Here is a 25,580-nt window from a genome sequence, read left to right on the forward strand (position 1 = left end):
TTAAGCTTCTGTTTACAGTGCAGTCACTTTTATTGCTTGTTTTTTTTCCATTCTGCAGTTTTAAATACAACTGAGCAGTCAATGAATTTTCTGGTTATTTCTGTGAATATTGACTCAGATCTATGTATTTATAGTACCTCAACATACGATCGCTTCGACACACGATCTTTTCGACATCCGACGCAAAATTTGACTCGCCATTTGTTTCTACATCCGACGACACGCTCAAAATACCACGATTTATAACAGCGCCGCGCAAGACATTTTCTTGTGAGAGAAATCAATATGAGTGTTAGTGCAGAGTGGTGAAAAAGAGGAAAAAGTTGAGGCTTACCATTGAAATGAAGATGGAAATGATAGAAAAATATGAGCGTGGTGTGCGTGTCCGTGAACTGGCACGACAATACGGCCGTAGAATGTCTACGATCTCGACGGTCCTCCTCTGACCTCTGTTCGCCAGTCTCGGTAAGTAAGTACTTCTCAAATAGTGGGGTGCGCCCCAACCCAGGAGGGCGCAGAGCCATGCCGAGGGTGGCGTATGTGACTTCAGGGAAACATACATTTTTGCCGTTCGAGTATAAAGTGTACTTGCACATCCACTCAGTAGGTGGCGGTGGCTCTCTCATTTTCAGAGTGTGTGCAGTATTAGTATGCAGTACAGAATAAGAGAACACAGAAAAGAATACAGCAGACGAGGAAAGACCGGTCTTTTTACTGTGTCTAAATATGTTTGCAGCTGACAGCGGGAAGCCAAATCAATGAAGACGTCACTTAAAGACATTAGACCCCGATCACATTGATAAGACGCTTGATTGTTTTTCAGTGAAAACGTGCCGAATATTGCCAGCAGTCATCCGACTTTGTCAGTGTTACAGCAGTAAACCAGCATGCACTGTTAGCATGCTCAGTGAAACAATAACCCTACACCATAGCAAAGGAGCTGATACTGCCTGCAGCAAAAATAAAAACTGTCCCTCTGTCCAATGACACTGTCGTTTAATTTGAATTTATTATTATTGATTGGTTTTATTGAGTTTTATTTTTCAGTATCAAATGGTTAAAAAAATGTAACTTCAGTGTATTTTTACCGTTTGAATTGGCTTTTTTTTAATCCAGGCAAATTGATGCGCCTTAACTCTTTTCTGTTGCAGACAAAACAATGTTAATAAAGTTGTACTTTATTTTAAGTTGATTTATTTTACTTTTTTCCCTTTAATATACTTAAGGACAATGTTATGTACAGGTTTACTTGAATACACCTAATAATAATTTTAGAGACAAATGGTACTGTTTACAGTGGCAGCAGAAAGTATGGGGGCGTGAAACGTTTACATCTTTATCGGGGGGTGCGTAACAGAAAATAATTGAGAAGCAGTGTTATAAGTTGAGGTGACAATTATTCATGACTGTTACATCGCCAAAAAATCGCCAGCTTCATCAGGTTTTTAATCATTTATTGTTGTACAAACTTTAAAACTTGTGCAGCACAACATGCCTACTGTCCACCGCAGCTGAACATGAAAAGTGAAAGTAAAAAGTCCTTTTTCACTCTGTCACGTCAGCCACAGGTACACAACGCAAAACACATTCGCCACATTAGAACCCAATTCGTTACATTATTACAGGTATTATTATTATTTTTACTTTTAATATATTAGTATTCCTAGTTTTGTTCATAATTTATTTGTTTTGCTCTGTGTAATTGCTATTTGCAATAGTACCAGTAGTATTTATCAAGGATTTAGTGTAGGTTTTTGGGCTGTGGAAAGAATTAGTGGAATTATAATGTACTCTTATGGGAAAAATCCTGCTTGACATACGACCATTTTGACTTACAAACAAGGTCCTGGAACAAATTAACTTCGTTTGTGAGGTACCACTATGGATATATACTAAGGGTGTAACGGTACATGTATTCGTATTGAACCGTTTCGGTCCTTGGCGTTCGGTTCGGAACGGAGGCGTACCGAACGAGTTTCTGACGTAATGTAACCCTTACTTTTCGAGGCTGTGAGTCGATCGAGTTACAGTTTCTATGTGTAGATTATATTTACTCCGTCTTCCCTACTATAATGAGGACCAACACGGTAGGACTGTAAGAAACGTCAACGGCGCAACAACGTGGCCGCCGCGAGAACTTTAAAGTTAATCAGCGAATGCACACCAGTGGCAGTGTGGCCGCGTGTTGCGGCCCAGAAGCAGCTCAACGCGATGCACGCGAAAACAACAGCAGAGTTTAATATTTGACATGAGACGCGGCCCTCCTGCGTCAGTACTACTAGTTAGCAGACCGGGCAGACCCGAAGTCACTTGTGTAAAAATACGGTGGATCCGGTCGATTTTCAAACTAATATGCAATCGTAACCCACTTTTTGAGTCCATCAGATCTCTTGAGTGGTAGATCGGGGCACAGTTGACTTGTCTTTGTTGATTTACAGTTGTCTTCTCTGCTATGATAATAACCAACACGGCCCCATATTCAATACAAAACCCTTCTACTAGGGTTGTTCCGATCATGTTTTTTATTAACATTCTTTCTGTGAGACGGATCCACGGATAGAAAGACTTGTGACTTTATATATTGTGACTAAATATTACCATCTAGTGTATTTGTTGAGCTTTCAGTAAATGATACTGTAGCCATGCCCAACTGCATGATGGGTAATGGAACCATGACTGTGCGTAGTGCCACCAATTGATATATCTTCTCTGCATTGGGAAATAACAGAAGGTGTTAAGAAAAAATTCAATTGCTACCTTGCTTTCCCACATTGCTTCCCATGATATTTCTAATCATAGGGAGAGGGATTGTAAGGTTTTAGCCAATTAAAAAAAAGGCTCCAAAGGCTGCCAAAATTCACTCTACTCATTTTAGGCTGCCTTTTATCTCTCTATATAGGTAAAACGGCGCCCTTACAGTTTGAGCGAGACAATGCGTGAGTGGGTTGTGCAACGCATGCATTAATTGCGTTAAAAATTTTAACGTGATACATTTAAAAAAAAAAATTATTAACCGCCATTATCGGGATAAATTTGATAACCCTGCCTTAAGCCTAAACTAAAGAATGTGGATGAGTGTAACATATTATTTCTTTAACGTTAAATAAAATTAGAAAACGATTAAATTAAAATATATATATATATTAAAAAAAGGCATGGCCGATATTTTTTTGCCGATTCCGATACTTTGAAAATGACGTGACCGGACCCGATCGATCGGCATCTCTACCTCCTACCACAACAAAACAAGTAGGAACTAATATTCACATAGGAACTAAAGTTATACAACATAAAACATACAATCTAAATGAATACTACATCACATTTGTAAAGTACAAACACATATTAAAACAAATAATAGCCCATTTAAATAAAATAAATTGAAATGAGCTAAAACACCTGTAATTAAATAATAAGAATATACAGATCATGCTTACACAATTAAATTTATTCATTTCTGTGTGGCGCTTTAACTTGAAAAAATCCACCAATAAAGCTTTTGAAAACCGTTCATAAGAAAAAAAAAATTATTGAGGCATTTCATTTGTAAAATACATGTTAAAATCTTTGTCATTGGGATTGCTTTTCTCTTTAGCACAGGACTTTTTTCTTCTTGCTTTCAGAAAGAGAGCTAACCAATACGCGGGGTCTGAAAGGCAAGTTGTTGTTGGATTATCTTTAAATACCTGCTACTTTTTGAGCAGAATTCTAGCTTTGTATAGGCTACTGTTCCTATTGTTGAAAGCACAAAAGTGTGTAATAAACAACTAGCACATTTATATTTTGCATTTTGTTTTCTCACTGTACCGAAAATGAACCGAACCGTCACCTCAAAACCGAGGTACGTACCGAACCGAGATTTCTGGGTACCGTTACACCCCTAATATATAGTGTATGTATATTACATTTTTGCATCGGGAAAAAAAATACTTCTACTTTTTACTTGTACATGAAAATTACTTCAGTAATTTTTTTCTTGTATATTTGTAGTTTTTGCACTTTTTACTTTTTTAATTTTTTTGCATCTGCATCAGTACTTTTTTTACTTAAGTAAAAAAAAATGTAAAAACGTGAAAATTTTTGAATGCGGGCCTCTAGGAGTCACAAACACTTCAGAGTTCCAGTTTGTCTCTTTAAAGTTTATTAACCATGCATTTGGATGGATGGGATGGATGTGTTGTTTTTGAAGGACCATACAAAAAATGTTAGTTGTTTCATAGACAGAATAGTAAGTTGAAAATAAATAAAATCCCAATAATTAAATACTAACTAATAGAAAATGTTGACTGTTGACTCCAAATTGAAACTAATTGGTCACCACACGTTGCAATGCTTTCCTCTACTTAACTTTTTTTTTTTTTTTTTTTTTTAAACAAAGCCACATTACAATGAACTTTTGTTTTAAACTCTACTAAATGAGTTTAGCTGTCTGAAAGGAAATGATATGATCAACTTCATACCCATCAGGGGAGCTTGTGTACATCATGCCTTGGGTCTTACATATTCATACATATTCAAAGGACTTTTACAGTTCATTATTAACTAAAAAATATATACTCTTTCCTCTCCTACGGTAGATGGCTACATTACATTCATTAAAAGGCAGTAACACAAAGCCTGCCCAAAAAATAATGACACAAATTCTTCATGCAATTATAATTCAACCATTCACCAGCTAACATCCACGCACCGCATCAAAAACATCAAACGCAAGCCTGCTTAATGGTTGCCTCTCTGTGTTGCACAATTAGCACTCAAGGACAAACAATAAAGCGGTGGAAATCGTAGGGTTCTGATGTATAAGGTTGTTTTTAAAGCATATTTCACCCTTCAAGGCCATTTGATATGCAGGTCTAAAAAGTAAACACCTTTGTTTCTATTAATCAAGAGTCATCCCCTGACAAAAGCTAACTCCGACACATACACACGATTTGTTTGATCATAACTCTGTTGTTACATGCATTCCGAAGTTCAATTTACAGATCCGTCTACACCAAGGACATCGCTACAATTCAAGTATTTGCATCCACGCCTCAACCGAGGATTGAATTAATGAATTACTGTATTTGTGAAGGCTACGTCTTGTCCGATGATGAAAAATGGTAACAGTACTGATCTCACATTTTCTGGGCTTGGTAGAGAAGAACTGCTCCTGCTGTTTCCCAGACCAAGCTGGCTGTTTCTAATGAGACAGGCAGAAAGGGAGCTGTCACACTGACTGGTGCTCCTGACACATGAAAATGAGACCAACAATTCTCATGCAGGAATAGCGGGGGAAGACGCTAAGGACCGGGAGGCTGAAGGAGCAAAAAAGCAGGAAAGGGAGGAGGAGAGTGTCTTCGCAGCTGTCAGAAGAGTGAGTGACAGGTCAGAGAAGGTGGCTGAGCAGAAAAAACTCCTCCAAGGGCCTTTAAGTGGAAACAGACAAAAGACACATCTCTGCATACACAGGATTTATTGCAAACTCCCCTGTCTAGTTTGTCACTGTGATCTGACTAGTCTACAAGGAAGTGGGAAGAATACTCTAAGTTAGGACTACAAGCAGAACTGTTCAATGATTTACTTTTGTTCCTAAAATTTTTCACATTATGTTAGTTTTTTGTGATCCAACAATTTACATATCATATGTGGCTATCATTTCACCTTATTGTACAACGGTGTCACAGGTATTAACTATATTTACTAAAACATATCTAGCTATTCCTACAAGATGCCCTGAGACAAGCCTTTCTGGTTGAGGAGTGATGAATTATCACACCGTTACAATGATTCTATCTGGCAAGTCATTCTGTCACTTGCATTCACTGAAGATCCAGGTGCTTTCTCTGTGTCACTCACTTACTCACACATCCTGAGATTTGAGGCAGCCCCGCATTATGTTTCATCAGCGTGGGAGAAAAAAAAAAAAAAAACAATTGTGCTCAGCGACACTCCCTTCCTTCAAGGTGTTCTTGTTCCATCTGCTGGAGTGTCCAGCGGGAATACTTCTCTGTGAGCTCCTTCTTCTGTCCCAGTGAGCAGTCTTTCATGTCAGACAGGATACCAGACAGGAATCCCAGCTAGCATTCAGCTTCATTTAAGGCTTACATGTTGACAGAGAGGAAGAGGAGTGTTCTTTTATCTCTAAAAGGCCCCATTTTTTCTTCGACAGCCCATAGTCAGATGTCAAATTCAAAACGTATGTGGCATGGTAGAGAATAGATGACTGGGGTACTGTAGTAGGGAGATCACTGTCTTCTGGATCTGTACAATGGGTGCAGGCACAAAAATATAAATGAATTAAATTTAAAAGTCAGGCCTTCATAGAGTTTCAGATTCATGGTGTTTGTGAAAATAAATTTAATTCTTCAAAATTCTTTTTGATTTACGATTCTGACTGTGACTATGTACTTTAAATTAGTGGACTTTCGTGGTTTGGGTTGCTGGAAAAAGTGTGTTTTTCATGAATTTATATAGTTCAGTGGAGATACTGTACCACAACTGCTTGATTTCTATGTACTTTAAATTACCGTAATTTCCCGAATATAACACGCACTTTTTTCCCCCAAAATCAACTTGTAAAATCATGGTGCGCATTATAAACGGGTACATGGATGGAGACAGAAATGTATATATATTATGAATATATATAAACTAGGGCTGTCAAAATTATCGCGTTAACGGGCGTTAATTAATTTTTTAAATTAATCACGTTAAAATATTTGACACAATTAACGCAGATGCTCCGCTCAGACAGATTTAAATGACGGTACAGTGAAACGCTCACTTGTTAATTGTTTTTTATGGAGTTTTGCCGCCCTCTGCTTGTGCTTGGGAGTGACTGATTTTATAGGCATCAGCACCCATGAGCATTGTGTAAGTAATTATTGACATCAACAATGGCGGGCTACTATTTTTTTGTAATTGAAAATTTTACAAATTTTATTAAAACGAAAACATTAAGAGGGGTTTTAATATAAAATTTCTATAACTTGTACTAACATTTTTCTTTTAAGAACTACAAGTCTTTCAATCCATGGATCGCTTTAACTAAATGTTAATTATGTTAATGCCATCTTGTTGATTTATTGTTATAATAAACAAATACAGTCCTTATGTACCGTATGTTGAATGTATATATCCATCTTGTGTCTTATCTTTCCATTCCAACAATAATTTACAGACAAATACGGCATATTTTATAGATGGTTTGAATTGCGATTAATTGCGATTAATTACGATTAATTAATTCTTAAGCTGTAATTAACTCGATTAAAAATTTTAATCGTTTGACAGCCCTAATATAAACCAATTTTTTTTTTTTTTTTATTGACACGGCCACGTTGTGTTGAAGAAACGTATGCGGCGATCCGTTGCCGACCATTACGGTACGTGACGTCACCATTTTGTTTCAGTAATACTTCTCTCTTATCGGCCAAATGGTTTCGTCTGTGTTAAATTCTGCTTTGTTCGCTCTTCATAAAGCACAGAATTTAGTTTCTTGAACTCATTTGAGTCAACGTTTATTGCAGCTCCGCAACTCGGACCATAACAAACGTAACAACAGACTTCCTGTGTGTGTCCGTCAACTATATCTGTCCCTCGGGAAACTCAAACCCAAATAACAATAGCTCCTATTGTTACTGTCGTGTTGACAGCGATGAGAGCTCTCGGATTTCCGACTTACGTTCTCGCTTTCATTTTACCGTATCAATCAATGGAAGAAACATTTATTCATCATGATGAAATGAGCAAGTTATACAGCAGCCTTTAAAGGAAAAGTCACATCTGTTTTGTTTTCTCCTAGATTCTGGTAAGTTGGAGAAGTTGTCAAATCATATTATTACCGTAAATATTGTCAATTTATGGTAATGTTTTGAACTACCAATATGCTATGCTTGTGCTGTGTTTCACCATTCAGTAAAATGACATTTCTGCATCTGTACACGAGCTCTGTTTTCTTGTATTCCTCTATTTATTGGTGCTAAAATTAGGGTGTGCTTTATAAACGGGTACAATAATTTTCCCTAGATTTTACAAGTAAATTTGGGGTGCGCATTATACCCGGGCGCGCCTTATATTCGGGAAATTACTTGTGGACTTTCGTGGTTTGGGTTTCTGGAAAATGTATGTTTTCATGAATTTATATAGTTCAGTGAAAATGCTGTACCACAACTGCTTGATTTCTATAAAAACGCAACGCATTATACTGACATTTTCCTACTATACGCCACTACTTTTTCCCTCATTTTGAATCCTGTGGCTTATAGTCCAGTGTGCCTTATTTGCTGATTTGTTTTGGTTAATAGGTAACACTTTATTTGACAGCAACGCCATGAGACTGCCATAAGACTGACATAAGACGGTCATAATTTTGACATGACACTATTATGGACATTAATGAATGCTTATGACAGATGTCATTAAGTGTCATCCGGTAAATTATGTCACTAGCTCCATTTATGTCCAGCCTGGATCTTTTACATCCATTCAAAAGTGAGATAATTTGCTTGATGACACAAAATAACATCCTTCATAAGCATTCTTTGTTTTTATTTAAATATTTTAATAATATTTTTGTTGATTATACACACTTTAGAACAACGTGACAACACACAACAAAAAACAAAACAAAACAGTGCACAAGTCAAATAATTTCACGTTGTACACCCCATTTGTCAATTAAGTCCAATAAAGGTTTCCGCATTTGTTCAAAATCCTCGGCCTTCCCTCTCACCACATAAGTTAAATGCTCATGGCAGCGTCATTTATTAATTATGATGGTCTTATGACAGTCTTATGGCATTACTGTCAAATAAAGTGTTACCAAATACCAAAACTAGCAATTAATGAAACAACTGGAACAGCAACTAAAGAAATAATTAGCACAAACCATGAATTTTGATTGTTATTTACATCTGTAGGGCTGCAATGCATGCTAAGAGGTACTGTATGTTGGATGACAACAGTGTTGACTGCAGGTGGCAGCAGAGGTTGACTGTCTCCGCAAGAGAGCAGTGATGGCCAAATAAAGCTTTGCAGCCAATTGGTTCAAAGCTTCATGGTGGTTCATTTGGTCATATGACAGTCTTATGATGCCGCTGTGAAATAAACTTTTACGGGTTAATATCTGTTGGTGTAAATATCCCATAATACAGTGAGGAAAACTGCGGTTTATAGTCTAGTGTGGCTTGTCTATGAACAAATGCATTTTTCTATCAAATTTGGTGTGTGGCAGCTTATAGTCAGGTGCGCCTTGTAGTCCGAAAATTACGGAAATTTAGTTCGACTAACTGATGGTGTTGTTGTACATTTGCCTGACAATTGGCACACAGAGTTTGAGTTCAGTTTCTACTCAGTGATAGTGTGAATTTGAGTTTGAATGTGTTTTTGTGTGTGTGTTTTTTTTTATGTTTTGTATCTGTATACTGCAAATGACCAGTGAAGTCAGACTTTTACCCACAATATATTTATTTTTTTCTCATTGTAGTAGTAAAAAGAATAATGTCCTTAATTAAACTTGACATATTAGGTTTGGGATGAGGTTAAATTGATTTTTTACTTTACAATAATTTAAAATGACATAAAAAAATCATTTTGGTGTCTTTCTAACGTTTAATAAAAGACTTTTATTAGATTTGTTATGATTCACGCATATGGATTCTCTTCAGATTGATTAATCCAGGTATGTATGGCAATACAGCAGTCGCATTATTGATACACATTAACAGTTCGTCCAAATATGTATGCCCGGAAACACAGGAGCTGGCTTATGCTCAGAAGTTGTGTTTTTTTTAACATTTGACCTGCTTTGATCCCTTAAAAAGTGTTAATAACCAGCTACAAGTTATACCCGTATTGGCCCGAATATAAGACGGTGTTTTTTGCATTGAAATAACACTGAAAAAGAGGGGGTCATTTATACATTATACCCATTCACGACGCTAGATGACGCCATATATCCTTGAAGCGATGTCCTGTCATGACAAATCTCAGCTACTCTCCCCATTCACGACGCTAGATGGCGCCAGATATAATTAAAGCAAGCGATGTTCTGTCATGACAGATCTCAGATACTCTTTTTAGTTTAACCAGTTTGCATTATTTTATTGCAATGTTTTTATCTTATTCAGAATTGTTTCAAGACTACAGTTACAGTTAGACTTCACTTTGATGGATAATGCAGTTACTGCAATTTTGTTGTTTTATCACAATAGATTGGTTTATTTACATTTCAAAAACCAGATGCCATTCATTTACGAATGTGATTGAACTTTAGTTTACATATTTAAATGTTCCGATCTTAAGATTTGAATGAGGCAAAATAATGTACTTTTTATCTCAAATATATTGTTATAATCATTTGTTTCAGATGTACTGTAATTATTTTCTGTATAAAAATTAATTTGGTGTTCAAAAAGTCTTTTTTCAAACTTGAGTCTTGAAAAAGACGGGGTCGTCTTACAATCAGGGCCGTCTTATATTCAGGCCAATACGGTAGTTTTCAGCTTTTGCATCAGTTGTGTCAGCTTTGCCTCTATAATTTCTTTATTAGAGTCATCATTGCAAATGTCTTTGTGTGTCTGTATGTGGACTGAAACTGTGGAACAATTTAGACAAACACTTCAAGCACTGACAATATACTAGTATGTCAAAATTTAAAATGTTTTATAAAGATTTGGTCTGGTCATAGGATAATGACATTAACTGACAATTCGTGTTACTGTTCTTGTAGAATTGATGTGTATTTAATGAAAATTATTAATCAACCAACTCTGAATTTGTAGGTCTGGCTGGTTGTCTATTGGTTTAGTTGTTTTTGTTTGTTTTCTTGTTTTTTTCCCCTCTCTTCATTGTGTGAATTTAAAGTCGAAGGACAGGAGTATCGCATGAAATAAGATTGCTGGACGATGAGATCAGGGGTGGGATTAAATAAGTTTTTCTTCTTTCTACTCCCTTTTGAGCGTAAATAATTTTACTGTATCTGTTTCTTTGTGCAGGCTCGAAATAAAAAGCTTCATTCATTCATTCATTCATTCATTCATCATCGCCTAAAAAGTGGTGTCAGAATTCACATGCATTGTCTTGAGAATTCTTTTTAATTGACCTCGTTTGTTGCTTTTTCTTTCATGTGTGTGCTAAGAAATGCAATAAAATGTTCCTTCTACAACAAATGCATTGAAAAGGAATATGTACAGAGCGTTTCAAAATGTGGCAGCACAATGATTGAGTGGTTAGCATGTGTTTCTCACAGTTTTGAGTTTTAGGGTCAGTCCTGGGCTCCGGCCTTCGTGTGTGGTGTTTGCATGTCCTGTACGTGCCTATGTGGGTTTTCTCTGGGTACTTGGTTTTCTCCCAAAAACATGTGTGGTAGTCTATATGTGCCCAAAAATTGGCATGCGACCAGTTCAGGATGTACCCTGCCTCCTGTCCATAGTTTTCTGGGATAGGCTCCAGCAACCCCGCTACAGTTATTAAAGTTAGTGGTACAGAAGATAAATGTATGCAATATTTAAATTTAGCTAAAAACAAATTTTAACGTATTATAACATATCATATTTTAACAACTTAAACTTTTTTATTTTGGACAACTTAAAAAAAGTTTGCTCCCACACGGTTTTGGAACTTTTTGCCTTTTCATTTTATTTTAGCCAATATAAAACTTAGGCCTGTCAACAATAACGTGTTAACGACCATGATTAATCTGGAAATATTAACGCATTAAAAAAAATAAATAACGCAATTTACCGCTCACGCTAAGTTTGGCCACAACTGTCTCCCGTAGTCCCACATGCTGATGTTTACATTCTCCACGCGGCAATGCAGGACATAATGCAGCCAGCCACGATGAGTGAGGATGATGACCAAATTCCGTTTTAAAAAGCTGCCTAATAGAAATCTGGATAAAACCAAAGTTGTGTGAACATACTGATGTAATGAACTGTCGTTCGATCGAAACTCAACCAGCCTAAAGTACCACCTTCGGGCACAGCTAGTGTTAGCAATGACGCTAACACTGCGGGAAACAAGCCGCAGTCATCAAGCTACACTACACTACACAAAAGACAAGAAGTAGGTTGACTACTGCTATCGCTACATGGGTAGACAGAGACTGTAGGGTGTAGAACCATTAACATAGTCGAAGACGAGGGCGTTGAAAATCCAATGACAACAAACAACAACAACCAATGACAAACCACTAGACAGGCACAAGGCAGTGCCGGCATTGACTCATGTCCACTACAGTGGTGGTCTGCGCACAATGGTGCCCACAGTAAACTGGCCCATGCAAAAAAAGAGTATCTGGTCACACCTGCCACAACCGTTCCTTGCGAGAGACTATTTTCTTTGACAGGGCAAATTGTTCAAAAGAAAAGGTCTGCTCTGTTATCTGAAAATGTCAACAAGCTAGTTTGCCTGAGCAGTTGGTTAAAAAAAAAAAAAGTATGACTGGCTAACTTAAGCAGTGTTTCTAAACACCTTTACACACAGTTTAGTGTAATGTTTTTCAGTTAAGTGTGTGAAAATGTTTTATATCTCACACAGCTTTCAGACCATTTAGTGTAAAACTGCAAATGCTGCATTTATTTGTGTGAAATGTTCAATTTAACAGACAAGTTGTTTACACATTTTTTGAAACACTAACTATTGTTACTGTATTTTGCTTGTCTGCTCTTTAAATTGGCAGTTAATTTTGGGTAATATGCCAAACGGTACTTGAGCCACATTGTTAGTCTGAGGCACTTTAATCTGTTAAAGCTCTTTGCTGTGTCATACAATTTATTTTATTTATTATTTTATACGAGCTGAGTTGTTAAATTAAATTTTAAAACTCTGTTTGGTTAAGTATTAATTCATTCAGACATCATACATTTCATCTTAAAACAAATTTTAAGTCAATTATAGTATTTTCCTAGATTTCCTAGACCCTTTTTTCCTGAAGAGCAACTTTATTTATCCCAAGGGACATGTGATTAATCATGATTAATCACAGAGTTGATATATTATTAACTAGATTAAAACATTTTAATCGTTTGACAGCACTAATAAAAATATATCTTATGCGGGAGATTATGTTCACTGATAATCATTTACAGTTGACTCTTAGTATTTCAACATTGAAAATGGTATCTTATTTTTATTAAGGAAAAAAAGAAAAAGAAAAAAAAAGTTACTAAGGTTGCCAGTTGGAGAGTGCTATCTGACTTTAACGGTTACCTCAGTTGATCCACAAAAAGTGAGTGTTGTCTATTTTTGCACGCAAAAATAGCAGTTAATTGCAAAATGTTAAAACAATAAAAACACAAATTCACAAGTTTTGATGTTTTCTTCTACTTGTTTTTCCGGTTGTAGCGAACCTGTACCCAACCGTAACCCCCTTACTGAGGTAGATAACGAGCTGTGACTTATATGTATAGTTACACCCCTAAATATATGTGGCGGAAAACACAGATAAGGCTGAAAAAGCAGTTTCTGCTCTTGCACCCCTCTTTGAAAAAACTGCTGTATTTTAAGCTAAAAGAACTGTTGTGTTTGATGGAACAACTCGCCCAACTCTCCTGACCTGAACCCCTTAGAGAATCTGTGGGATATTGTGAAGAGGAAGTTGAGAGACACCAGACCCAACACTGTGGATGAGCTTAAGGCCGCTATCGAAGCATCCTGGGCCACCATAACACCTCAGCAGTGCCAAAGGCTGATTGCCTCCCTGCCACGCCGCATTGAAGCAGTCATTTCCGCAAAAGGATTCCCGACCAAGATTTGAGTGCATAGCAGATATAATTAATTGAAGGTTGACTTTTTTTGTATTAAAAAACACTTTTTTGTATTAGTCGGATGAAACATCAATTTTTTGAAATAGGGATTTTTGGTTTTTTATGACTTTTTTTGCCAAAATCATCAATATTAAAACAATAAAAGGCTTGAACTACTTCAGTTGTGTGTAATGAATCTAAAATATATGAAAGTCTAATGTTTATCAGTACATTACAGAAAATAATGAGCTTTATCACAATATGCTATTTTTTTGAGGACTAGTATATTCCATGTTTTCCAGACATTAAGCCTAGATTTTTTGCTATGCTTGAGTGCCTGTGAAAAAACTTTAATGTCCATAATATGCGAAACTATTGTTATCTTTTCCGGGGTTGAAATGAGGACAAGTGGATACTGCCTCATACATTTTGTTGACAATTGATAATAATTACAAACATCTCAGATATTAACAAGTGTGCTCACACAAGCCGCCCTTGCATAGCTCTGATTTCTGGAGAGTAGTGTAAGTGGTTGTATCTTAAACATTTATACAACACATACATATATCGGTAAACTATTGAGGTTTAGGGAATTGGGTATATTTATAGATTGTAATAATTGTTTAAATTAGGGATAACTTGTAATCATTGATTTGCCTTATTATCGAAAATTTCATGTTAAATTTTTTTTTTATTGACATTGAATAAGATTTAAAAAATATTAGGTGAAATTGAAATTGATAATGGGTGTGTTTCATTTTAAGGTCAAAACCCGACTGCAAATTGTTATTAAAGATTTTCTAGTAAAGAGAAGAATTCATGGCCCCATGGATCACAGAATGTCATCTGGGTCCTGAAAAAGGAAAGCAGCTGCATACCCATGTTTGGCTGTTTCTAATTTTTTCCCCCCTAAATGCTGTGTTTACTTTACACACATTACATGAGACACACACATTCCAAAAACTTCAACTTTAATCTTTTCTGTCCATAGAATAGTTAGACATTTTTTCAAAGTTTCTTTGATCATATTATTTTCTTGCAGCTTTTTGAAATGTTTCGCAAATGTATCTTCAGACAAAGAACAAAGGAATGGGTGCTGTGATAAAAGTGTAATGTTTTCTTTCTTTATTTCATTACAAAATGTTGGGAATTTTAAAATAAAGGGTTGAGGGTGGATGGAACCAATTTCCATAGCTGGCAAGTAACTAGAATGTTGGCAAAAATTAGACAATGAAACTAGAGAGTCTGGGTGCGGAATCAATACTGCTGGGTCATAGGGCTGAATTGTACAGCAAGCAAATAGATGTTGAAGGTTGTTAAAACAATTCAAACCTCCAGAGCAGTAAAGGCTATCTGTCAATAAAGAGTATACATAAGTCCTTAGTGGGCAAGCAGAGGTGGCTTCTGAGGCCTTACCTCTCCAGTGGAGTGGTAAATCAGCCATCAACCATGTGACGGGCTCAGCACCCCCCTTCTCTGCCCAATGAGACATGACCCTTTCAGCCCACATCCCGCCCCCTCCTTGACTGAGCTTTGATATCCGTCTCCGCTCCACTGACCAATCCATGGAAAGGGGGGCACCCGCAGCATTCCTCCAGACCAGCCGGACGAAGCAGCTGAGCATATCCCATCATGCAACAAAAGCCCAGAGGAGGCACATTGACTTTTGGGAGGAAAGGGTTTTGGGGGAGGGACAAGTGATGTTCAGACGGCCCCCTCAGACTTTCGGCCTAATAGAACGGGTCATCATCTGAAGTCGCTGCTGACCCGGCAGGAGCCGACAACTGTTTCCTGTCTGCTGGCATCAGCTTAGTAAGTGGTGAGGGCCGAGGATAAGATGGACGCACTATGGGACCACAGCATTCTAATCTGACCTTATATGAGATCTTAAGTCAATGTTCTATTGGAAAATGGCAAAATGGCGTGCAATCTTCTTAGAGAAATAAATGAATTAAAATGAACTGAAGGAAATGCTATCATGCAAACTGCTCTACATGGTTATTATGATGGCAATGCAGATGATGTTGGCATTTGCAGTCTCTATGGCATCAGCCTCGATGTGAAGTCACTGCAATGTAACTCTCGAGAGGCTAGGGAGCAGGTTGCATTATGTAGCGACCTTGACACCTAATGCCACCGGCTGCAGCAAGCACAAACACTGCCTCCGCTTCAGCACGGTCCTCTGAGACAGCAACTCGCAGTTTCATTCACACACACTCATCTTGCATCACTTAAGGAGTAAAACAAAACCCTAGATCAGAGAGAAAATGAGAGAGACAGAGATTAAGGAATTTACTTCCAGCTGCCAGGTGGAGATTGCGATTTTCAAAGGATTCCGAAAGTACAATATAGTTGCTGTGCAAGATCAAGATCTGTCTTTTGTTGACACGAGCTGATTTTTGATCACTTATTAATGATTTATTTTCAGACTGGTTAGCTCCGATGAAATGTTGTAGTTACAAAACTCGTGCAAAGTAATATGATATCAGATAATAGGTAAGGACAGGAGTAGCCACACTGGAGGAAATATTTCTCAAGACATTATCAGATCACTACCATCATCAAAAGACTGATCTGCAGATCAACGCTATGGACAGTGTTCTCAGACTTTAGTCAATGTGAGTGGGGTAATAATGGTAACATAAGAGCAATATACCCTACAGCAGGGGTCGACAACCCAAAATGTTGAAAGAGCCATATTGGACCAAAAAAACAAACAAACCAAAAATATGTCTGGATAAGCAATACATTAATAGCCTTAAATAAGCCTAATAATGAAGGCAACACATGCTGTATGTATCAGTATTAGCTTTATTAGCCTACTATCTATCTATCACCATAAATGACTACCGTATTTTTCGGACTACAAGTCACACCTGAGTATAAGTCGCATTTTTTGGGGAAAATTTACTTGTTAAAATCCAACACATAGAACAGATATGTCATCTTGAAAGGCAATTTAACATAAAAATACAATAGAGAAAAACATGCTGAATAAATGTACAGTGTACAGTGCATGAACAACGAAATGCGAATATACTGTCCTCACCAGGACGCTACGGCTCGGTCCTGGCTGTAGACCCTACTCACATGACGTCACAACCACGCCTCCTCGCCATATTGTCCGTCAGCTGGTCGGGTTTAAGCATTACCGCTACATAAATTCCTCCTATTATGGCGTGTTTTTCTGCTCGTTAACATTAATAATCAAAATGGTGAAGGCATGTGTGGCGGTTGGTTGCAATAACAGAGAAGATAGACGGAGAGACTTGAAGTTCTACCGTATTCCGAGAGATCCGGAGAGGAGAGCGAGATGGACTGCTGCAATTCGACGAGAAAACTGGGCACCAAACGATCACTACAGATTATGTAATAGTCATTTTATATCTGGTAAGATGCATTTAATATATATTTAGAGGGTTTTGGACTGACAACCACAATTAAGATCATTGCAAGGCTAATCGCCGACGACATACAGTTTCAAATTCAAGATGCTTATTTCTTCCACCATCATTATTTTTTTAATAATATTTAGCTGGTACCAAGTGAAAGAAGTTAAACAGGTGTGTCCAAACCTTTTGCAAAGGGGGCCAGATTTGGTGTGGTAAAAATGCGGGGGGCTACCTTGGCTGATTTACATAGAACAATATATTTAAACAGATTTTAGCAAGCGTGTCACATTTGCTTTATATTTTTTTTAACTCATAATTTCAACAATCTCGTCTTTGTGGCGTTCTCTTTCGACACTCGGGCTCTTGCGAAATACTGCTGCTGTGAAATTAAACTAGCTTCAAGTTGCTATAATTTCTCGCTGCGTATCTTCCCTGTAATGTTGTCGTACATGTCAGCGTGTCTATTTTGGTAATATTGCGTCACATCGAACTCTTTGAAAACAGCGACTGTCTCTTTGCAAATGAGGCAGACACAGTTGTTGCGTGTTTTATTGAAGAAATAGTCCAATATCCACCTATCCTTGAAGCGTCGGCCATCGCAGTCAACTTTTTTTTAATTGATTGTCGCCATTTTAGAAAATTGGAAGTAAAGGGTCACATGGGGTATTGTTGCTTAGAGTGCTGCTCTTAAAGTTTTTCAAACTTTCGTGAGAATAGGCTGATTTTGTGTGGACAAGATAGTTGTAGATATCAGGGTAGCAGATGTCAGGCAGAGAGGGCGAAGACAGCGGGTCGAAAATATCGATTTACGCATCAAATATGGATCTGGCGAATGGATAGACTGAAGCTTTTCCACATAACGCCTTTTATGCAACGCATCCAAAGAGTTTACAGCGTCTAAAAGCACCGGGGCTTCCATGAATTGCACTGTAAATTGCACGACAAATTGAAACCATTGAGAATACGGATAAACACTAACGGATAATATGGCGGCCGGATACAGCGACACGTCATTCTGTGACGTTGGTGAGTAGGGTCTATACAGCGAACTCCCAAAAGACAATGCTGGACGTCCGTATAATTACCAAACAGGTTCGCATCAACGTAAATAAATGATAATTAGGTGCTATTACAGCAATAATGTAACAGGTTAGCATGCGTTCGCTAGCATTAGCACATCATTCAAACACCCACACAACTGGCTCTAAGTGTCCGATCGCGGGTGGAAAACACACAACAACAACAGAAAAGATGATAGACGCAGGCGTTGCCTCTGTAGAGATATTTTAAAAGCATAAACAATGAATGTAGGTTCGCAGCCGTCTTTCTCTCTCGCTAACTCGCCCACTCAACTACTCAGAGCTACGTAGCTCTCCGTCTTCTTCTGGCGTGTGAGCGCTCTCCTTCACGTAAACAAGTACGAGTACGCCCGCACGTGGGCGTGAAAGCGCCACAAACTAAATGCATCCATTTCAATATAAAAAAGTCAATAATACAACTGAACATACATTGCCAAAGGCAGAACGCGAACGTGGCCATAGCTATTAAGAGTTATTCAAATAACTATAGCATAAGAACATGCTAACAAGTTTACAAAACCATCAGTGTCACTCCAAAACACCAAAATAACATATGAAATTATATCATAATGTGTTAATAATTTCACACATAAGTCGCTCCTGAGTATAAGTCGCACCCCCAGCCAAAATATGAAAAAAAAAAAAAAGCGACTTATAGTCCGAAAAATACGGTAAGTCGGCTAAAAATACATAATAAGCCTTCATGATTTAATGTTTATTTTCCCTACAGTGCATCCAACGCACCATGTGACTACTCTGTTGTATGATGCCATCTCAAGTTTAACTTCATTACAATATTGATGACTTGTTTTATTGCTTTTATGAAATTATAGAAATGCAATAAAGAAATCTGAATTTTGATGTCATTTTTATTTTGAGGTTTAGGAAAACAACAAAATGGAACGTGCATAACATGCCCCTTATTTGGGCATGTCTTTGAAGATTTTTTTTGTTATCTTGGTTTTGGTTTTGAAGTCTGCAAATAGGTGTTCTGATATGTTGATGAATGTCTCCTTCATGTACTCACCATCTGTGAACGGTTTTCAATGCTTTATTATTTCTCGGTGTAGGTTCACTATCCACTCGCCCTCACTATCCCCTCGGAGGGCCTGCGTTTGACAGTGACGTTTCGTTATTCTCGCTATATGATTGGCCGAAGAGTCGAAATGCTCTCAAATAAAATGCCTGTTTAAAAATGGTCCAGTTGTTCTTAAATGCGTTCGCTTAAAAGTGCCTATTTAAAAATGCGTATGTAAAGCGATTGATGATATCACACACAGAGAGTATTATTAACAAATGTTAAAGTTATATAAAAGAGCAAACGTGTGCGCACACATCTGTCTCTCTCGAATGTGGGCCTTTCTGCCCTTGGGACATTTTGAGGAAAGAGTCCTGATGCTGCATTCTCCTGTCTTTAAGTCGTGGAAAATTTCCTCATATAAATCGTCCATGGTTACAGAAAAAAAAGAAACCAGCACTTCGTGCAAGCTTTGTTGTGAACGACGTATCATTTTTAAACATGCATTTCATAGGAGAGCATTTTGACTCTTCGGCCAATCATATAGCAAGAATAACAGAACGTCACTTGCGTCACTGTCAAGCGCAGTCACTCGTGTGTAGCAGGCTATGACGCAAATCTTCGTTGACAGAAATGTTGAAATTTATTATCTATTCGACACATTTTTACAGCATTGGAAAACGTTAAGAATGTTTATGTCATTTTTGTCCTCCTACAGAAACCATATCAAAGCAAAAAATATAATTCCCTCAGCCATTTTTTTCCATTTTCAAACATTTTTGAAAATGCTCCAGGGAGCCACTAGGGCGGCGCTAAAGAGCCGCATGCAGCTCTCAAAACACAGGTTGTCGACCCTCGCCCTAGAGGAATATACTGTTATACAGTGTGACCTGGCTAACTAGAAAGTTTTGGGGCTACCAGTGGTATAAACAACAGGAGCAGTCTCTCACTTAAAATTTTATGTTGGTAGCTAATTTTTTTTTCTCCAGGTCAATTACATTGAGGTTACTGGCCTTTTAATATCAACCGCTTTCTGTAAAATTAGTTATTTGTTCTTCAGTGGGAAACCGGACTACACCCTCTTCCTTTATCGAGCGTTTTGTACACATGTTGTAATTGCAAATTGGAATAGTTTTTTGTTGTACTTACTAATACACTAAATATTGCTCACCACTATTACGCCTTTACAGAGGTAGGTTAGTAAAGCGTTACATGTACTCAGTTACATTTACTTGATTAACGTTTTGAGAAAAATGTACTTGTAAGAGTAGTTTTACCAAGCCATACTTTGTACTTTTAACTTGAGTAGATTTTTGAAGAAAAAAACACTACTATCATTCCGCTACTTTGGGCTACACAAGAGTCGTTACATTTTTCCTCTTTATTCTATATATTAGATTTGTTTATTTATTTACTTTTCTTAGCGATGCAAGAGTAGCTCTACCAATTCACCAATGAGATGTTGCAACAATAATCACATGACTCCATTATACCAATCAGATTAGAGATGTCCCGATGCAATATTTGGATCGGACGCCGATATGGGCAAAAAAATGCTCATCGGAATTGGATCGGCCAAAACGGAAAAATTCCGATCCAGACTTCCGAACCAGTTTTTTTTTTTTAAAGTCCGGTCCAGGTTTTCCAGCGCACCGATTTACATAATCCATTCCAGTTTTTGCTTCGGTTTCCCTAAAATCCGGTCCGCATTTTACGGCACACCTTCAACACACTACATTTACATTACCGTCTCCCAATTTACCGAGAGACTTTATCCGTAAAAATGTCAGCCGTGTGGGATCATTTCACCTTAAAGGACGACAAAGACGAAGAGGCAAAGTGCAACATATGCCACAATAAAGTCAAGCATGGTGGTAAAGCTGTAAGAAGTTTTAATACAACCAACCTAATCAAGCATTTAGCGAAATACCACCACAAACAACATAAGAAGTATGTTACGAAAACCGAAGACAAAAAGAAAGGTCCTACGCAACTAACACTGGCAGAAACTTTTGCTATACGTGACAAACTGGCACTCGACAGTCCCAAAACCCAGGGAATAACAAGAGTCACTGCCGAAGAATTCATTCTGGATGACGAGCCATTATCTCTCGTGAGTAAAGACGCACCATCCAACACTTAGAAACACGGTACAACATGCCCAGCCGTCATTACATCCGTGGAAGATTCGAGAACGATTCACAGACATCCAAATTCCGACTATTGAAATATGTCAAGTAAAGCGGAACTAATACACAGCGCGGTCTTCGGGACGCAATGAGAAACTGACCGCATTGCGTCCCGAGAGTAAACATCAAGCTTGTCATAGACCCGGGTAATGCGAATGCTCAACTCACGGCTTTAGCTCAACTCATGCCGCTGGATAAAAAACACAAGAATACCTGACTGCTGCTGACAGCCGCTACAAACTACGTCAACATCGTTTTACTGTAGATAATAGATATCATAGGTATATAGAACTATATGACGGACTCGACGGCGTTAGCAACATTGAAGTATTGAAAACTAGTTGCGTTAGTAAACAGCCGCCATCTTAAAGCAGGATACTTCCCAATTAGGCTGTTGTGAACCTTCCAAGCGAACCTAAATCTAAAATACTCCTAAATCGGCAAAATCATGACTTGAATCTATCTTCAAAACAGTTTTAAAACTTTCACATGTCGAAAGTAGACAGAAGGGAACTTACTGTTTACTAACTGTTTACTGTTTACTTAACATTTTAAAACAGTAAAGTTAGTAAACTTGATACTGAAATAGTCGTTTATTTAAACCTGAGGGGCTTTTTATACAATTTTTGTAACTATTGCACGAAACATTAAAAGCCTCTTATAGCTTGGGGGGGTTGTGGGATTTTCCACTGAGGTTGTTTGTGTTTTGCTTTTTTAAGACAGTTTACAATATTATTTGCACATTTTACTGAGTGACTATGCAATTTGCGTTTGTTATTTATAATGTTTTGTTTGTGTCACTGAATAAACAGGTCAGTTTCTTGTTACCAACCGTTGTGTGTTATTCAAACTCACCTAATTCAGTTGGCTAGTTGTTATCAAGAGTACTAAAACCTTTTTCAACATTAGTCTGACAACTAAGTAAGGAGGCTAAATAACTTTAAACTTTAACATATGCTCAGATAGGCCGGTATCGGTATCAGCCAGTATCGGTATCGGATCGGAAGTGCAAAACAATATCCGTATCGGATCAGAAGTGCAAAAACCTGGATCGGTACATCCCTAAATCAGATGCAAGCTTGCCGTTCTATGTTCACAGCAGCCTGTTCAATCATGTGGTGTCTTTGAAGCACCTTAAAAGGTGGAGTATTTGGCATAGAGCGCTGCCTTCAACATGACTCAAAAACGCAGCTTTTAAACTCTCTCCCAGTTTTTAGTTGGCACGGATTGACCACGGAAAACCGGAGATATAATCCTTTTAATTTAACTCATTCACTCCCAGCCATTTTCACCGGAGCAAGGCCCTTCGCTCCCGGCCGTTTTACTGGATTTTGACTGATTTTGCAAGGCCCACAGAAAATTCTGTTCTATTGCTTTATAAACATGGAACCCACCAAAAGAAAGATTAGACTCTCTTCTTTCAGCAGAAAAAAAGTTAGTTCATATCTTTTTCCATTCTGTAGAAACCAGCATTAGAAAATAGCTTAGTTTGAGCAATTTTCCAATTTCTGATGAAAAAACAGAGAAATTGAGCTTTTTGTGAAAGCATACATTTCAAACTTTGACTTTAACCCAGCTATTTTTCTCTTATGCAAAATCCCAAACATCTGAATAATGTTTTCGTTCTACAAAATAATAAACAACAAGAAAAATAGAAACTTTTGATTGCAAAGTAACAATTTATTTACACATAACTAAACTATTGAACTGTTGAACTATTTGCGCACATAACAACGGAGAAGGTTCTTGGCTGCTCCCGGTTAAATGAGGCGGCTCCCTCTGATGAGTTCAGATCAAGATCGGTCACACTTTTTTCATCATCTTCATCATCTTCATCGTTGGTTTCAACCTTGGGCTAAGGAGTAACGCAATGTGAGCTCCGCAGAATGCGTGTGGTACCTGACGCTGTTGTGGACGTCACTGTCTGTCTCATCAAGATAGATTTTTTTAAATCCTTCTTTGACAATGGTTTCGTTTTCTTTTCAAACTCTCCTCCAGTTTCGTTTGCCTTTTTTTCCCCGCTCGTTCTCCATATTTTTATCAAATTCTCACACGTCTTCACAAGATCCCTCCAACATCCGTTTCCTATTTTTCTTCACTTCCTTCTTGGCCCGAGATGAGTTCTTACCAAATGCGCTACTGACCTTCAGTGGCCAGTTTTATTGCTTTAAAATGGGTTTTGAGCTTTGTGCATTGTATCTTAGATACATAGGAACATATAGAAGCCTCTTGTTAAAAAAAAAACAAAAAAAAAACCGCAAAAGACAAATAAATACGGTATTGGGACACTAAAGCAATTAAAAACAGAACGTATTTATACGTTTTTGGGAGCAAATGAGTTAATGAACTACAGTGTTCACTATTCAAACTAGGATAATTTCTTTCTACCAGAGGGCACTCATGCTTTTTTGACGAATTATTTCTTCAGCTTGATTTGGTTATGTAATGGGTTATTGTACAGTCTCATTATAACAACAGTTTATATAGATAACTTTGTGCTCAGAAAAAAATACAATTGTTTAAAAAAAAAAAAATCAAACAGATACTCATAATGTTACTCATTACTTGAGTATTGTTTTCACCAAACATTTTTTTTACTTGCACTTGAGTGCATTTTTTGGATGACTACTGTTACTTTTACTTGAGTAATATTATTTTGAAGTCACACTACTCTTACTTGAGTAAGTTTTGGATGCTCTACCCACTTCTGCATCTTTATGACCAAAGTTAAAAAGGTTTTGTCTTTCTTTTGGAAAACAATTGAGGAAATTAGACATTTACAAAAAAAAAAAAATCACAAAAATGTACTTCAGCGCATTAACACACACATGCACCCCTCCTAACCTCTCGCGCCGCAAACACAACACACACTGTCATACAGTATTCTATATAACTCAAGGCTCCAATCGGCATTCTTGTGCTGTTGCCCTGCCCATAGATCAACGGACAATAATACCCACTTAGCCATTACTTGTCAAAAATAGCCACTTCAATGGCCATAATTGGATGCATTTCTGTGGCAATACAAATAATGGCTAATTACTGCTGACACTCAAGGCCATAGAGAAATTCTCTATACAGTGTAAATGGATGAAACCACTGTGTTTTAGCCACGGGGCTCCCCTGCAACTTAAACCCAACCCTTCTTTCATGTCTAGTCGTAGTGCATTCATACAGTATATATTAAACAGCTCATTGGAGATGATGATCACTGCCAAGACCCCCCAAACAAATACCAAAAACAATATTATGACTCAAAATGTTTAGTCCAGGGCAGTGAAATGACTGCAACTCAGTTCTTCTACTTCACAAAACTGTTGTCTGACCCATTTATAAAGGAGTGTGTGTGGGATTGTGACTGCTAAAAAGTGATCAAACCACAGCAGAAGGGATGAAACAATATCCCAGTGCTCTACCTCAAAAAGGCATCATTCAAGGCAACAATTTACAAGAGAATATTTTACAACTAAAAGAGTTTTGCATTTTCAAATTTTCAGTGATTTGTTCAAACAATTTGTTTGCCTTATTAAATTCATCTTTGAATGTAGCAATAAGGTTTTAATTTTATGTTGACATGTTTTGTGCATTACTAATTGGAGCAGAGTAGTAGCCTATATTACCCCTTGACATTTCAACTCCTGCAGTTAGCTACGTAAGATATATTGTCTACATACACTTAGCTAATTAAGACAGTCACAGTGGTGTACATTCCAAAGCAGATCAAACACCACTATCTTGATGTGGGAAACAGAGGAAGACGAGTCTCCACCAACACGGTTATATCATAATCCCAGCTCCTTCAACCTGATTAAAACATTTCAGCAAGAGAAAGAACTGCCTACTGGGTCCCGCAGAGATACTTGGTATAGAAATATCACAACAGCCTCATTAGTGAGAGGGGATTTCATTCTGAATATCTCACAGTTCACTATTAGAGAGACGTCCGTATTTACCGTAGATTTAAAAGATCCAAAGTGAGCAACTGAAGCTAGCTTCTGCTGTCCTTAATTGCTGGCTTCAGTTGTCCATGAATAAATCCACGTATTTTTTTTTTCTGGCGCTCATTACTGGACAGCAACAAGCAAAGTCTCGTTCTTTCTATCTCCATATCAGTCTCTGAACTCTCTGTGTCTCTGTTATTCTCTCACTCCTTGTCTCTCTTAAAAGCA

The sequence above is a fragment of the Corythoichthys intestinalis genome, chromosome 3, assembly GCF_030265065.1.
Source record: "Corythoichthys intestinalis isolate RoL2023-P3 chromosome 3, ASM3026506v1, whole genome shotgun sequence".
NCBI lineage: Eukaryota > Metazoa > Chordata > Actinopteri > Syngnathiformes > Syngnathidae > Corythoichthys > Corythoichthys intestinalis.